The sequence below is a fragment of the Arvicola amphibius genome, chromosome 7 (assembly GCF_903992535.2).
Source record: "Arvicola amphibius chromosome 7, mArvAmp1.2, whole genome shotgun sequence".
NCBI classification, from domain to species: Eukaryota; Metazoa; Chordata; class Mammalia; order Rodentia; family Cricetidae; genus Arvicola; species Arvicola amphibius.
In genome coordinates this window covers 52354749-52371344 of record NC_052053.1, presented here as the reverse complement: position 1 = coordinate 52371344, position 16596 = coordinate 52354749, and the positions used below count along the sequence as shown (strand labels likewise).

Genomic DNA, 16596 nt, shown 5'->3' with positions numbered 1-16596 from the left:
ACCACCTAAAGCAAGACAGGGAAAGCCATGTGCATATGAACAATGAGGAAAAAGATTTGCAAAGCTAAGGCTGTTGGCACATGCCTGCCACAATTCAAGTACGCAGGAGTCCTGCAAGAGGGACAAGCAGCATGGGGTAAGAGCTAGAAAAGTAGGACGAATCCTTACAGATACTCTAAGAAAAATGAGGAGTCAAAGGAGAGTTATGAAAAGAGCAGCACAATAGGATCTAACACACATTAAAGGGATCTCTCTGGAGCCAGCAAGATGGCTTAGCAAGCAAAGGCACTTGCCACCAAGACTGACTACCCAAATTCAACCCAAAGACTGACATGGTTGAAAGAGATGACTCCCTCAAGTTGTCCTCTGACCTCCAGATGAGCACTGTGGCATGTGTGAACCACAGAGGAAACCTGAATTCCAGTTCCCCAACTATTAGAGCCCCAATTGTATGGTTTGGACAAGTCACTTCTCATGTTCACAAAACTATGACGTAGATTCTACTACTATCCATGTTCCACAGATCAATAAACAGAAGCAGACTTGCCAAAAGCCACACAAGGAAGAGGCAGAGCCATGATAAAGCCCCGGTAGGCTGGCTCCAGCACTCTACCCTGAAACCACACATTCTGTCCCTAAGTCTACTAACCACACTCTCAAACCTACTGTGCACACTGAGGGCACAAACATCTGTACCTCCCACACAGGAAGTCAGGGTAACAAGTGCTCAGCTGCAGTCCTCATCCATAAGGGGAAATTCAGACAGTGGAGAAAACACAAGAATACAAATGGTCACCATAAAGCATGAGAGCCACACTGGATTCCAATAGTGTGCTACAGAATCACAACGAACAGATGGCTAAGTGAAATTGGCTGCTCACACAAGGCTTCTCAAGACATATGTGTGACCAAGACAATGAAAGTCATCACTTCAATTTACCCACCTGAAGAGCAGTCGCAAAAGAGCTGACACTGCTCTGTAATGCTGGCTCCTTGATCAGGAAGTTTTCAATAAAATCCTCTTTTCCATGGATGGTATGAAATCAAAGACAGGATCCTTATTGTAAGACATCTCAAGGAAAGGGGGGGGGGGGTCAGCAGAAGGCAGGTCTGAGGGGCTGAGAACAATCAAGTATAAAGCTGCTTAGGTCCAAATCTGGATTTGGTACTCACTATAGGGTCTATGGAAAATAACAACCCCTATGGTTATTTCCTCATCTGGAAATGGGAATCATTTTGATGGCTACTCAGAATGAGAGAGACTGACTGAATAAATTAATGTTATGTACTTATGATACTGCCTGGCCCATGACAGGCACTACCTAGATGCCTACTATTACTGTTGCTATTACTCCCTGGTTTATGATGAATCTGCAACGATGAGAAAGAAGTTGGAATAGTTAAAAGACAGGCCAAGCAGCAACCTTCAATATAGTCTGTACTAAAGCAAGAAATAGCAGACCATGTATTTATTAACTAAACCTACACAGAGTTCAAAGTTGCTGATGAAATGAGCATTTCAAAGACTGTTAGGAATCACAGTATACAGAAGATTCATCAATGGACAAGGCAGAAGACTACTGTGAATCTGTGACAACAGCCCAAGGAAGAGAGGCTGAAGTCTCAAGTGAAGCCACAAGGTGCTTTCGTAAACTCAGGAACAACTCCAGAGATAAAAAGTAGAACTTGGTGACTGAGTGAATGCAGAAGGGAACATTTACACTGTCAACAATGAAACACAGGTCACAGAATGCCTTAGCAGGTAAAGACGCTTGCTGCCAAGACTCATCTGAGTTTGATCCCCAGAGCCCATGTAACACAGAACTGACTCTTGAAAGTTGTTTTCTGACCTCTATGTATGTGATACACAAACTTTTTAAAAGAGTTTTAACAGGAGCAGGTTAACAGATGGGGGTGGGGGTGCAGATAACGAGTTAATTTCAGACACAATGAACTTGAAAATGGACTACCCAAAGAGATCAGCAAGACCCAAATTACACTTGTAATATTAGTTCTTTGGAGGCAGAGGAAGGAAGGCCACATGTCTGAGATCAACTTGAGCTATACAGCTAAACCACTGGGGGTAGGAGGGAGACATACGTGTAGCTCTGGAGAAAACTCTGAGAAAATCTGGAAGATATCAACATACATGTGACAGATGAAGTCATAAGTGAATGAGCTTGACCAGGGAATGTGTACAGCAAGAAAGCCCAAGAAACAACAACAGAAACAGAATAAATACAGGCTCAAAAGCATGAAGCCCTACGAAGAAAACCCAGAAGCTGTATTAGACACACACACACATACACACACACACACACACACACACAGAGAGAGACAGACTAAGACAGAGTAAGAGATAGACAGGCAGACTGACACACACATACATGCACATACACACAGACTCACATGTGTACACACACACACACACATACACATAGAGAGCGAAAGAGAGACTAAGACAGAGTAAGAGACAGACAGACTGGCACACACACACATGCATATACACACAGACTCACATGTGTACACACACACACACACACACACTCTCTCTCTACCTGCATTCAAGCATGCTACATAAACTTCCAAATTCTAAGCAATTCCTCTCTTTACAGGCTTGGAAACTCACACTGTTCCCTGTAAGAAAGAAGTTCCCAGTGGATCGTCCTTGTGAGGAAATCATAACAAACCTTTTTTGGCTTCCACCACTGTCCAACAGAGCCTTGTAAAGATATGCTAGGAATGTAAGCATGGTACAATCACTATGGGAGACAACTGGGCAGAGCCTCACAGAGTTACCATGTGAGCAGTAGGCTCAACATGCACCCTAGAGAACTGAACATACATGTTCACATACAAGTTTGTTCACACAGCATAATAACCAAAAAGGCCAACTGGTGAAAGGATAAACAAGAGGTGGTACACACATATGGTGAGAAAGGAAAATAAGGCATAATAATTCAACATTTTGCTAGGCAAAAGAGCCCAGATACAAAAAGCCACAGATTACAACTCTATTTCTATAAAAGGCTGACAAGAAGCAAAACCATAGAGATGCAAATTAGAGCAGTAAATGTCAGGAGTAGAGGGAGAGAAGTGGGGACAGGATACAGGACAGGGGAGAATGACACACGACTGGGGTCTGACTGTTCTAAACAGTGGTGATGGACAAAAAGCTTTGTAAATATATGAATTGTACCCTAGAAAGGGTGAATGCTATGGTATGTGACTCATACATATCTCAATAAAAAAAAAAAGGAGTACAGACAAGGAAGGCTAGAATCCACGCTACTTCAATGGTGGTTTGAATAAAAATGGCTCCCCACAGGCTCATAGGGAGTGGGGCTATTAGGAGGTATGGCCTTATTGGTGTAGGTGTGTCCTTGTTAGAGAACTTGTGTCCCTGAAGATGGGCTTTGAGGTTTCTGAAACTCAAGCCAGACCCATTCTATCTGTCTTCTCTTTCTCTCTCACTTCCTGAGGCCTGTCGATCACTATGTCTGCCTGTCGGCTGCCATGCTTCCTGCCTCAACAATCATAATGGACTAAACCTCTGAACTGCAAACCAACCCCAATTAAAGGTTTTCCTTACAAGGGTTGTGGTTGTAGTGTCTCTTCAGATCAACAGAAACCCTAAGACAATAATCCAAGATTTCTGGCTCCAGTGACTCTAACCTAAAAGTATCAACGATGTTCTTCTCTGTGTTGAACTAACAATAATCAAAACCTTAACCTGTAAAATTAGTCCAGCAGCACATCTGACTTTCAAGGAAAATGCCCATGTGCAAGAGCATCAGCACTCTGGCCTGAGAAGTCAGAGAGGTGATACACTGCCTCGGTCAGCAGTCCAGCAGATATTTGGTTTGGGATAAGTCAGATGACAAGAAACAAGAAGGCTCAAGTGTCACGAGGAAAACACAAAGGCTGTGCATGGGATCCCACCAACCAGAAGCTGAGAAAAAGTACGGTTTCTCTAAATCTCAACTCTTCCCAGTCTCACAAAGCTGCTGCCCACAACAGGGCTCTAATCCAATATTCCAAAGTTCATATCCTTCTCAGATATCAGCTAGTAGCGTTTTAAGAAAATTAGCTACTAGTGTTGTTTCCTTGGAGTTAAAATGGAAATAAGATTTTGGCCTTGACTGTGTCAATTTGACAAAGTCAATTTGACTTTGACTGTGTCAATTTGTACATTTATGTAATTTTATGAAATTACAAAGAATGAGCTATCAAAAAAGGAGTCTTTACTCCTTCCTTTCCATGGATCCCAAAGGCATTTAATCAGAACCCTGTGCAATCTAGCTCTTTTCTCTCAAGAACTCATCCGGTTCTTATTATTCCAATAACCTAAGCAAGCCACAGGCTCTCACCTAAGCTGTTACAACGGCTTCCTAACCTGTTCTAAAGTCTTTCACTGACTTCCTCAACTCCACCTAACTCTGAACCTTGTCTTCCCGGCAGCATCACTTCCCACCCGTCCTTTAGTGCTTTCCCTCCACACAGAACTACTTCAGTAGTATTCACTCGACCTTCACATACAAAAACTTCTCTCTGGAAATTTTCTGCCCTGTCACCTAGCTTCTTCACCCTTCTGAGTACTGTTCAGCACATACCTTTAATCTCAGAACCTGGAAGACAAGAAGCAAGTGGATCTCTGTGACTTCAAAGCCAGCCTGATCTACACAGTGAGTTCCAGGCCTCCCAGGGCTACATAGAAAGACCCTATGTAGTCTTTTCTCAAAAAGAGGAAGAAAAAGGCAGTAGCTAAACTACTGCTTAGAGCAGTAGTTGTCAACCCATGGTTGGGGGTCAAACAATCCTTTCACAGGGGTCTCCTACAACTACCAAAAAGCACAGCTATTTATGTTACAGTAGGGCTGGAGAGATGGCTCAGAGGTTAAGAGCATTGCCTGCTCTTCCAAAGGTCCTGAGTTCAATTCCCAGCAACCACATGGTGGCTCACAACCATCTGTAATGGGGTCTGCTGCCCTCTTCTGGCCTGCAGGCATACACACAGAATATTGTATACATAATAAATAAATATTTAAAAAAAACTCATAACAGTAGCAAAATTACAGTTATGAAGTAGCAACAAAAATAATTTTATGGTTGGGGGGGGTCACCAAAACATGAAGAATCATATTAAAGGGTCAGATCACTAGGAAGGTTGAGACCCATTGGTTAAGAGAGAGAGGCTCTGAAATGAAAAGATAGGGAAGGCACCTATGATATCAACTATAGGCACTATACTGAGAAAGGAAGTGATGCCCCCCCACCCCTAAAAAGAATGTTAGACATAATGCATAGTCCAAATACCAATGTAAGGATACTATGAAATACTTCAAATTCCAAAAGGACTCAGGCTAAAGAATGGTTAAAAAAATGTCCCCAGCAAAGACCAAGGGACAGAAGGTACAAGTGAAATAAAGCTGGACTCATGACTAAGGGAGTGGATATACTTATTCTCAAGTCACTGAGCAAGCTTCAGTTTCTCAACTACAAATAAAAAGAGTGCATCATTTCAATACAACTAAAGCTAAACCCTAGGCCTAGTTTAGGGCACACACATCTGTCACACTTCACATGCAGATTTTGCATTTTGGGCTTTAGACCAACAATCTGGATTCTTGTGTGTTTGTTGCCTATGGTAATAGAAGTTCTATCAATTCAGAATTTTCACAATCTCTTTGGGACTGTGGCCATTCTTTAGTTTTGTTCATACAGCAACTTCAGTGAGTTATCAAAGCTTCATTAGCTTGTAAACAAACTGTTTCTCAGATAAACTCAATTGCTCCACACAAGGAGCTTAAGCAAATAAATAAATACAAAACAGACAAAGATTATAAATTAGGGCAGACAAATCTGTATCTAGCCCCACACTGGTAAAGAGCATTCTATCAATATAGTGAAATGCTAATCTCCTAATTAACAACCTAATTAGGTAATTATGGCTTTGCAGAGGGATGCCGAAATGAAATATGACAACATGGTCACCTCTTTATATGGCACCTGTGGGCCTTTTCAGCTGTCATCCTGAAGAGTGCGGTATCAATTTGAGCAGATGACAAAGTGCTGTCATTTTTCATTCTGATAATACACAGAATGCTTTGGACAGAGCAGTTTACAAAGGAAACAACTTGCTTGGTATTTTTCTGATTTAAATATGCTCACACACTTGTTAAATTTTGTGCTTGATTTGATATCACATACAGGAAAATTACCATGCACAGTTAAAAAACTCACCTAACTGGCCATAGCACTTAATGTGCAAGCTGATATTATTTCAGTTATGAAATATATAATTGGAGGAGTCTAAGGTGAAAATTCACCATGTCATTTTAATATTCATACTTTACTGACATCAGAAAAATTAATATCTAAACAAACTTTTGCCTTCAATTTTTTTCTTACAAAATAAAAAAGATGAGCCGGGCGGTGGTGGCGCACGCCTTTAATCCCAGCACTCGGGAGGCAGAGGCAGGCGGATCTCTGAGTTCGAGGCCAGCCTGGTCTACAAGAGCTAGTTCCAGGACAGGCTCTAGAAACTACAGGGAAACCCTGTCTCGAAAAACCAAAAAAAAAAAAAATAATAAAAAATAAAAAAATAAAAAAGATGGAATTTGCTCTTGTGAAAGTAACTTAAAATGGAGCCCACCCTGAGCAGACAAAGTCATTTAGACCACATAGGTGACTTTAACCTTGCCTAAATTGTAAACATAAGCAAAACTGACTTGATCTATTTCTTGTAAATGCTTGCCTACATTACAGTAAAACAGAATCTAAGCTCAGCCAGTCAACCACAGCTACATCTAACCTGTACCTCTGTAGCTAGGGAATCTTTGAAGAGATTAGACAGGACAACTGTACAACCACAACCAAATGTTTTCTTTGCTTTTCTTCACTCTTACTATAAAAATGTCACTTTTGCCTTTCTTAGTAGAGTAGCCGAACCACTTATGGTTTAGAGTCCCTCAACCCATGAGCCATTAGAAAAATGATGGTTCAGTGGGTACAGAGCTTGCTGCCAGGCCTAATAACTGGAGTTCAATCCCTGGAAGGCCAAAATTGACTCTAAAGCTGTCCTCTGACCTTGACACTCAGGAACCATGGCACATGGTTCACCCACACATGCACATCACACACAACAAAACTATGTTGTACCCTGGTTAACCTTTGCTTTATACTTGTATGACCCCACCCCCGCCAATTTTCCCATCCCCTCACTGTCTCATCATTTGGGTTCTGGAAATTAAACCCAGTTTATTAGACTTGGTAACAAGTGTCCTTACTCATTCAGCCATCTTGCCAGTCCCTGGTTGGCATGTGTGTGTGTGTGTGTGTGTGTGTGTGTGTGTGTGTGTGTGTGTTTAACACAACTTACTTTCTCTATCAAAGAAGCATTTTATAATATATAAGCTTTAAACTCACAAACAACCTCTTTCTATCAACTGGTCAACTAGAGGCCTTAATTCCATAAAGGCACAAACCCCTCCTGGAAGTAAGACTAAGCTGTCAAAGGGCTAGTCGCTATCCCACTGGGCAGTGAACAAACAGGTGATGGCAACATGGGCTCACCATACCAATATAAATGCAATTCTTTCATGATTTTTTTTGAGAGCCTCTCTATGTAACCCAAGTGGTCTGAAACTTGGTATATAGTCCAAGCAACCCTCAAATTCACGATCCTCCTACCTCAGTTTCCCAAGCAATGAAATTACAATTTTAGGCCATAATGGCCACCTACAGGAAACATCCTTGAACATGAACATTTTTCTACATCTATAATCCTTTAACAGAGGTTTCTAAAACTAAAACTACAAGTTATGAATGCATAACTCCATCATAAATAAATACTGCTCAAGGTCTTTTCAGAAGTTATACCAAATTTTAACAACTTAACAATCAGACAGGTCAGACATCAACTTTTGCCAGCAATAAACAGTTTCACCGAATCTTTAAACTTCATATCACAAAGTTATACCTACAATCATTCACTCACAAATAATGAAAAATGGCTTTCTGTAAGCAATAAAAGCAAATGAGTAAGGAGAATGGACAAATCAAGGCAGAAACTGCTACTGGTGGCCCAGACACTGACGCCCTGCCCTAGCTCTGGATTCTGCACCTGACAAACATTCCTTCTCTAGCCACTTCTAAGGATAGTTATCAAACAAAGCAAGACCACAGAAGCACATTTCTAATTTTTTTCTTTTCTTTTTAGTATTATTTTTCTTTTTGGCTTTTCAAGACAGGGTTTCTCTGTGTGGCTTTGGCTGTCCTGGAACTCACTCTATAGACCAGGCTGGCCTCGAACTCAGAGATTCGCCTGCCTCTGCCTCCTAAGTGCTGGGATTAAAGGCATTTGCCACCATGCCCAGCTTTAGTGTAAGTTTCTAATGTTATTCATCAGATCAACTTATTTAACCACCCAAAAACAGCATACTGAAACTTGTCTCAATATAACATAGCAGTCATTTATGCTAAGTAATTCACAAAGTACAATCAAAATTACAGTGATTAATCTCAGGATCCAGATGTAAAAAAATTCTTATTCACTCATAACTACCTAGTCAGTCCTGAATGTCCTGTGTCCCTGTAGCAGACCCTGCATCTTTCCAGAAGCACTGCAGTTCATATAAGGTACTGACACGGTCACTTAGTTCTCACAAGGACTGTAGGCTGGCATCCCTACCACTCTGCAGACTGTTAGGTCACACAGTCAGTGGTCGACAACCTGCATGAAACCCAGGGGGGTGTGGTTTCAAGCTTTTGTTCCATACTGTTTCAGTACTCAAGCTGCACCACTAAGCATCCTGGATCAAAGAGCTGCTGTTTGCAAGGGCTGGGAAGACGGCTCAGCATCTCAGAGGACTGAGTTCAGTTCTTGGCACCCACATGGCAGTTCACAACTGTGTTTAACTCCAGTTCCAGGGGATACAATGCCCTCTTCCAGCCCCCATGGGAACTAAACCCATGTAAGCACATATATACATGCAGGTAAAATATGTACATAAAACAAAAGTTCATCTTTAAAAAGAGCTACAAAAGAAACACATTCTTTCAAATGACTTTCTACTAATTCCCTGCTGAAGCAGTACTTACTTAGAGCACAGTACCTTAAAACAAGGCAGTGGGGGCGATTGCTAAATATCGTTGTTCCTTTGAAGCTATAGGCCTTCAGCCAACTTATCTGTACCAACAGCAGAAGCACAGTCATGAAAACATGCTGGAAACATGAAAACACACATTTAGGGGGATCTGACATAACAGTCAATTTATTTCTCAAGCAATCACAATAACCCCAGAAGTGACTCTAACACCTTTCTGCAAAATTTCAAGTTTGTTTAAGTGGTTCCTCTCCATTTTCTCATTTTTTAATTTTTTAAAAACTATCTTCTACTTTCGGTTCAAATTTTATGCTTCCTATCTTACATCCATTTCCCTGATACACCCAGATTGCTGCCAAGTAGAGTTAATAAATTCTGAATGACTGCTTAGGATTTATTCTCTTCATTTTTATATTTCATATTATTTCTTTATACAATACAGTATGAATAAAAACAAGTATCTAACAGACCAATATTTCTTCAATTTTCACCTAGTTAAAGAGGGGGATTTAAATAAAAATAAATTGAACTCAGGCTGGGAACTCCTTGACCATATTTCTCTTACTCTGCTGGGTGACTCTCTGTCCCCTTTCAATCTTGAGGCAAGAACAGAGGATAAAGGCAGGGCATGGCCTGGCGTGCAAGAGAGTACCCTGCTGTGTAAACTCTAACTAAGCACAGCAGCTCCTGAAAAAGACTTCAGCAAGACTTGAGTTTCACTATTCACCATCCAGAGAGGGAAAGATTCAAGGATCTGGAAATGATTTGCCCAAACTTCAAAGGTGTTGCCCAACGAAGCTTATCCTGAAGGTGAGTCCCTCTCTGAGAAGACACTTTCTACAAAGCTGTGCTTTTCTGGCTGCCAAGTTTTTCATCTCAATAAGTTCTACCTGCTCCCCTGTGTAACTCCACCCACTATAAAGGGCTGTGAGGGCAACAGGAACATGGTACGCAGAACTTTTTGAAGGAAAATCACTTTGTGGTATTACGAAGAAGGCCAGGGAAGACAAACTTGATGGTGTTTACAGTGAGACAAGCACCAAATCCAAGTATCACAAGGTCTCCTCGTCCCTTCAAAATTTAGCCTGATGACATGAGAAAATCATACACTGGCCACTCTGAGAACTAGATTGGCAAGAACTAAAATACTCCTCTCTCTAGCAATTTCCCAGACTTCTGTGCTTCTAAGACAAGGTTTCTTTCTGTAAACACAAGGTCAGGGCACCTTCAGTGGGAAATGTAACAGACTTCTCTGTCATGTGGCAATCTGACATCTGGCTGCATCCTTAATAGTAAGGCTGGAATAACCTATCTCTTAAGATCTTGTAAACCCACTGAACTGGAACGGTTTTCAAAGTCTTCAGTTGAGTCAACAAGCAAAATACACCCACCCTAAAAACAAAACAAAACAAAAAAAACACCCCTGAAACAGTACATCAGTGGTGGGCCCTGAGTGCAGAGACCACCTCCACTCTGCATTGTGCCTAGCCAGCGACAGCACACTGGAGCGCTGCACACAGCTGGCTCCTCTTTGTAGCATTTCAATCAGGTCCACATTCAGACAGCAAGAACAAGCAACCTGGCACAGCACTGAAGAGGCTGGAAGAAATCCTTTAGGTCAAAATATCAATTGTATAAAACTCAGAAAACTTTTTTCTTTTACTTTTTGGTTCCTCACTCATGCTAAGTACTAACTCTACCACTGAGCTGCACCCACCCCTAGAAGTTATTTATCTTTTCCATGCCCTAGTTCCCTCATCTATAAAACCAGGGTGATGCTCACACCTTCCCTCACAGGAACAGACCCTGGGGCAGCATATACAGAATGTGCTACTTCATCTACACACATTTTCCCCACTGGAATGCTATGGCCACAAAGTGGGGACCTGGCTTTATTCCCAGTGGCATCTCAAGGTCCTAACATTTTGCCTGTAACTGCTGAATGAATCACAGACCCTCCAAGTCTTTATCAACTGGCAAGTTGATAAACTGATCCTGACTGCCTGGCATTCGTGCTCTCAGAACCTAGCCCTTCCACTTGACCTCTCAAATGGCTAAAAGCAGCAATGGCCACATCCCAGTGATATGCCTGGAACTTTTTGTAATTTGATTTGAGTAAGACTTCATGGGACACTGACTTCCAATAAATTATCTAACAGCTGAGAAACAGGTGCAATGACTTGGTTTTACTCGCACTAGAAACCCACTCACCCTCTGGGACCACATCCCAGAGACGTTGTAGCTGTCATTAGGTGAACCTGACAATTGGTAGGTTGAGAATTCCTTATTCAAAATGTTTGGGGTCAGAAGTGGTTTCGGGTTTCAAATTTTTCTGAGTTTTGGAGCCAGTTCACAGACTTTACTAGATAAGCATTGCTAACTTGAACATCCCAAATCTGAACTGTTGCTTAGAAAGCTCAGGTTAGGGTGTTCGGTTTCTTTTCTTCTTCTTTTCCTTTTTTATGGGGGAGAGGGAGTGGACACAGGGTTTCCCTGTGTAGATTTGGCCATCCTGGAACTCAGGCTGCAGACCAGGCTAACTTTAAACTCACGAAGATCCACCTGCCTCTGTCTCCTAAATGCTAAAATTAAAGGCATGAGCCACCACTGTCGGCTAACAAATATTTTTTTTTATTTATGTGTATGCATGTTGTCTGAACGTATGCCTGCATGCCAGAAGAGGGCATCAGATCCCATTATTGATGGTTGTGAGCACCCATGCAGGTACTGAGAACTGAACCCAGGTCCTCTATAAGAGCCTCCTGAGCTCTTAACTGCTGGACTATCTCTCCAGCCCAACATGTCTTTTTCTTAAAAAGGGGTTTCCCTAACGCCCAGGCTAGCCTCAAGCAATCTGTGCAAGTACTCTGCTGTCTCAGCCTGTCAAGCAGCAGGCCTGCACCATAGAACCTTGCCTTGCCTGCCTTTAGAGGAGTTTCTTGCTGTCCATTTCAACATTCTTTTCCCTCTTACTCTGCTGTTTCAATATGTACCTGCATAGAGTGCCATGGAAAGAAAGAAGGCAAGACCTGGCTCTGTCTCATACCAGTTGTGTAATTACCCTGTGTCTTCCTGTCTATAAGTTTTAGTTAAAAGGATTAAATGAGAAAAACTAAAGTTCAATTTACCTTGCGTTATGCTCATTCCCTTGACCAGAAGTCATTTCTCAAAAGCTAACACTGCACTACCTCCACTCCAGAGAAACTCCTCATGCCAGGGACAACTTCCCTCTCACAGCACAAAATGACAATCTTTGGTTTTGGGTTTTGTTTTGTTGGGTTTTATTTTGAGACAGGGTTTCTCTGTAGCTTTGGAGCCTGTCCTGGCACTAGCTCTTGTAGACCACACTGGCCTCGAACTCACAGAGATCTGCCTGCCTCTGCCTCCCGATTGCTGGCTTTAAAGACGTGCACCACCACCGCCCCGCGACTGAGTCTTCTTAAACTGTACTACAGTGCCTGACCTATAGCTACACACAATAAATGCTTGCTAGATCAAATGACTATAAATAACAAGTGATTATAGGGTTCTAGGTAAAGAAATCATCCCAGGGCTAGAGACACAGTTAAGAGCCAGGACTGCTCTTGTGGAGGACCCAAGTTCAGTTCCCAGCACCCACATGTTCAGCTCACAAGCACCAGTGACTCCAGCTCTAGGGCATCTGACACCCTCTTCTGCTTTTCTCACTGCTGCAGGCAACTGCCCTCACACAAACCCCACATGGACACACATATTTAAAAGATAATTCTTAGGAAAAAAGTAAAGAAAGAAATCATTAGACACTGGATTGTCCCTAATTGGTTAAGTGAGACCACCTACAGTTGAACCGTGGGAAGCATAAATAATGTGTTAGAAACCAAAACCCGGGAAGCTTCTAGATGCGGCAGGGTAAACTTTCTTTTTTCAGTACTTGGGAACAAATCAAAAGTGATTTGAGATCTTACTTATCCAGAGGGAAGGCCTATAATGGGGACTTTAGTAAACTTAACTGTAAAAACTAGCCAGGAGCCATAGGCGCAAAGATGCTATGCAGGCACTCTGCACATTTAGTAGCTGACGGCAGAGGTGAGCACCCAGCTGAATAGGAAAGAGGCCCCTGGTATGCCCCGTCAACCTCAGACTCCAGTGAGTTTGCAGACGTGGAAGCTGAAAAAGATGGGGTCAATTATCACTGAGCAAGTACTTTCATTGCAGCTAGTGGGGCCCCAAAACACAGGAATAACGCACTTTATTTCTGCTCTAACAGGTGTTCACTGGAGGGACCCATCCCTTCTGTTCGTCAAGTGAATGCCGACGTTTTAACTGATGTGTGTGTCCACGTCACTATTCACACCGGAGAAGGTTTTGGACTTGGCTGTTGGAGGTTTATAACAAGCATGGTGCTTTGCACGGAGTTGGGGACCGCGACAGTTTCAAATATTTGCAATCATTCAAAGAAAGTGTAACAAATTTCTAGGTCCCTGGCTCATCTTACACTTCTGTAAACTATGGTCTTTTCTTCTTCCCACCCACTCCCCAGCTACACAACACCTGCCACTCCCATAAACAGAAAAACCGGAATCCAAGTTCCCAGCAGCACTCCAGAGAGGAAAACAATCTGCAGGACTGTGTCAGGACTGCCCAGGCAATGCTTTGAAGACCTGATTTCACGGAATGGAGCTGGGGTACCGGACATTGCCGATCCTAGGCCTGAAGCCGCCGGTGCCTGGGGTCCCCGCTCCCGCCCCCACACCACCAGGTCCACAGCCTCTCCTCACCTAAGTCACACACCCAGCTGTCAGGCTCGGGAAGGGCCAGGAAACGGATGCTCCCAGGCCACCGAGCACGGCCCCGACGGGCGGCCGCTGGGCAGCACGGGCAGCGGAGTGCTGAGGGTCACAGGGGGCGGCGGCTGGGGCAACCTTTACCTGAAGCTGCTTCCACACTACGGGCCGCCTCGCCCAGGACACGTCCCTGAGGGAGGCCCCGGCTTCCCCACGCCTCTCGGCCCCTGCACCTCGAGGACCGGCGCTTCTACCGGCCGGCTCGGCTGCCGCGCCCCAGACTCGCCCTCATGACCCCGCCGCGCCCCGCCGCGCCCCGCCGCCGCCGGCCGGCAACAGCAGCCCTGTTACCCCGAGCCGCGACACGACCCGGAACCGCACCCGGCGTACCGGAAGTCCCCGGTCGGGAAGGCGCCTCTGGCTGGGGACGCAGTGCGCAAGCCCCAGAGCCAGGAGCGAGCACCTCCCAGGGGGCGGGGCGGGGGCGGAGCCTGACGGACAGTTTGCGCACGCGCGCTGCGTCCAGGCCTGTCTGGAGCAAGTTAGCTGACTTCTGTCTGACCTAAACTGTCAGCCCTCTGTAAGTTATTCTCACTTTTGGCACAGTCCTCAGCTTAACCTCTACGTCAGAAAGAGGAGTTCACTGCAGTTATTATTTGCTATCAAACTTTTTAAAATTCCTATCTCAACACCCAGATTAGCGCTGCTCTCAGAGCTCATCAGAGAAGTTTCATATTGCTGTGGACAGTGGTTAATACAGAAACGCACAACTGACCAAAGTATAGAGATGGAACGTCTATGGAGTGCTCAACCAAACTGGGATACATCACACCTCCACTCTGGAAGGCTCAGAGAGCATCACGGAAGGGAGAACAGAAAGATGGCAAGAGCCAGAGGTCAGGAGCAATCAATATCTTTTTTTTTTTTTGGGGGGGGGGGGGGGTTTCGAGACAGGGTTTCTCTGCAGCTTAATTGCCTGTCCTGGAGCTAGCTCTTCTAGACCAGGCTGGTCTCAAACTCACAGAGATCCGCCTGCCTCTGCCTCCCGAGTGCTGGGATTAAAGGCGTGCGCCACCACCGCCCGGCTAGCAATCAATATCTTATGGACGTGACAGGCTCTCTGCACTCATGAATTCACAGAAGCTCAGGTTACAAGACCCACATAAGACCAAGCCAGTCAATGTTCTAGAATGGAAGTGGGGAGCGCCAAAGCCCCAACTCCTAGATGAGGAGCTATTGACAGTTGGTGGCTATGGGGGAGGAGGTTGTTTACCATAAATGTGCCCTGGTAGGTCAGCCATCTCCAATGGATGACCTCAAAGTCAGAAGTACATGGGCAAAACAAATTGGAATTTAATTTAAAAAAAAAAATTTAAGTGGGGAGGACGTTAGTCAGGAATTTGGGAGAGACTAGGGGTGAATCTGGGACAAGTTAGGGGAGGGCATGAATATGATCAAGATACATTAAGCCAAGCGGTGGTGGTGGTGCATGCCTGTAATCCCAGCACTCAGGAGGCAGAGACAAATGGATCTCTGTAAGTTCGAGGCCAACCTGGTCTTCAGAGTGAGTTCCAGTACAGGCTCCAAAGATACAGAGAAAGGCTGTCTTAAAAAGCCACAAAATAAAAAGATATATTGTATGCATGTATGAAATTTTAAACAAATTTAATTTTAAAAATTCTTTTTTTTACAGAGTCAAATACCAAGTCTATATTTTTGTGAGTCTTTGAACACTACACCTCTTGATTTCTTCCAATAACAATGGTTCCAACTTCTGAGTATTGCTCAGAATATGAGAATAAAATAGGTTGATTATAATAAAAAGCAGCAAAGTTCCTAACACATCATAACAAATGTTAATACTCTTATCACACACAGAATAGTGAGAATAACAACCATTTCAGTAATGGAAGGAGGTCTGGGTGAGATGTAAGATGGTTAACTTTCTGGAGTAGAAACAGTGGCAGAGGGCTGGGAGATGGCTAGTAAGTCACCTGGTATACAGACATGAAGACCTGAGTTTGATCTGCACAGCTCAAGTACAAATCTGCATGTTGGCATTGCACATATATAACCCTAGAGAGACAGAGGTGGGCAGATCTCAGGGGCAGGCTGGCTGGTCAGTCTTACCTAATTTGTTGACTACCAAGATTCGAGGAGAGGCACAGTCTCAAAAATTTAAGCTGACAGAGACAGACAAATATTTGTGTGCCTAAGGCCAGCCTGGTTTATATATCAAGTCCTAGGCCAGTCAGGATTACATAGTGAGATCCTGTCTTAAAAAAAAATAATAAAAGTTGGGTGGTGACAGCTCAAGATTGACTCTTTCTGGAGGTCTGGCTATGGAGCACTTGAATAGGGTTTGTGGGCCCAGGTGCTTGTATTCTGGCTTGGGAAAGTAGCTGAGACCATGCCTGCAGCTCAGCGCCCCCACCACCACCCACCTGGGCAGGCGGTGGGATCAGGACTGCTAGGAGAGCATGGTTGATTCCTGCCGCCATACACAGAGATGTTTCCAAGCCATGCAATGCTCTGCTTAGCATATTTAGCTATACTTGGATAAAAAGGGTTTGTATGCTGCACGATCATTCTCCTACCTGGTGTTCCCAGAGCTAGCAGTAATGGCACCTCCACCATTTTGAAAGTGGAGAGAGGTGGAGCCAACATCCAGAGCAGCTGCAATCCAAGCTGCTTACCATTTTAAAAGCTCTTCAAGATAGTAAAGA

At 43.8% G+C, this 16596-nt stretch overlaps 1 protein-coding gene and 1 long non-coding RNA gene across 12 annotated transcripts in view; one reads left to right on the top strand and one right to left on the bottom strand.

The window, feature by feature from the left end:
• Mapkap1 (MAPK associated protein 1) overlaps positions 1-14253 on the bottom strand; it is a 222702-nt gene extending 208449 nt beyond the window's left edge. For 2 of the 11 annotated variants that reach the window (XM_038336922.1, XM_038336919.1), the window contains exons 1-2: positions 13865-14251; positions 9117-9226 (exon numbers count right to left, since the gene is read on the bottom strand). The gene's annotated coding sequence lies outside the window, so the exon portion shown is untranslated. Of the gene's footprint in view, positions 1-9102; positions 9227-13864 lie in introns of all 11 variants that reach the window. The other 9 variants (XM_038336928.1, XM_038336923.1, XM_038336921.1 and 6 more) reach the window with 9 other exon arrangements.
• A 126-nt stretch (positions 14254-14379) lies between these two features.
• Positions 14380-15688, top strand: LOC119819377. Its single transcript, XR_005286256.1, has 3 exons — positions 14380-14450; positions 14567-14766; positions 15564-15688. It is a non-coding gene; the product is annotated as an uncharacterized LOC119819377 (long non-coding RNA).
• The last annotated feature ends 908 nt before the right edge of the window (positions 15689-16596 follow it).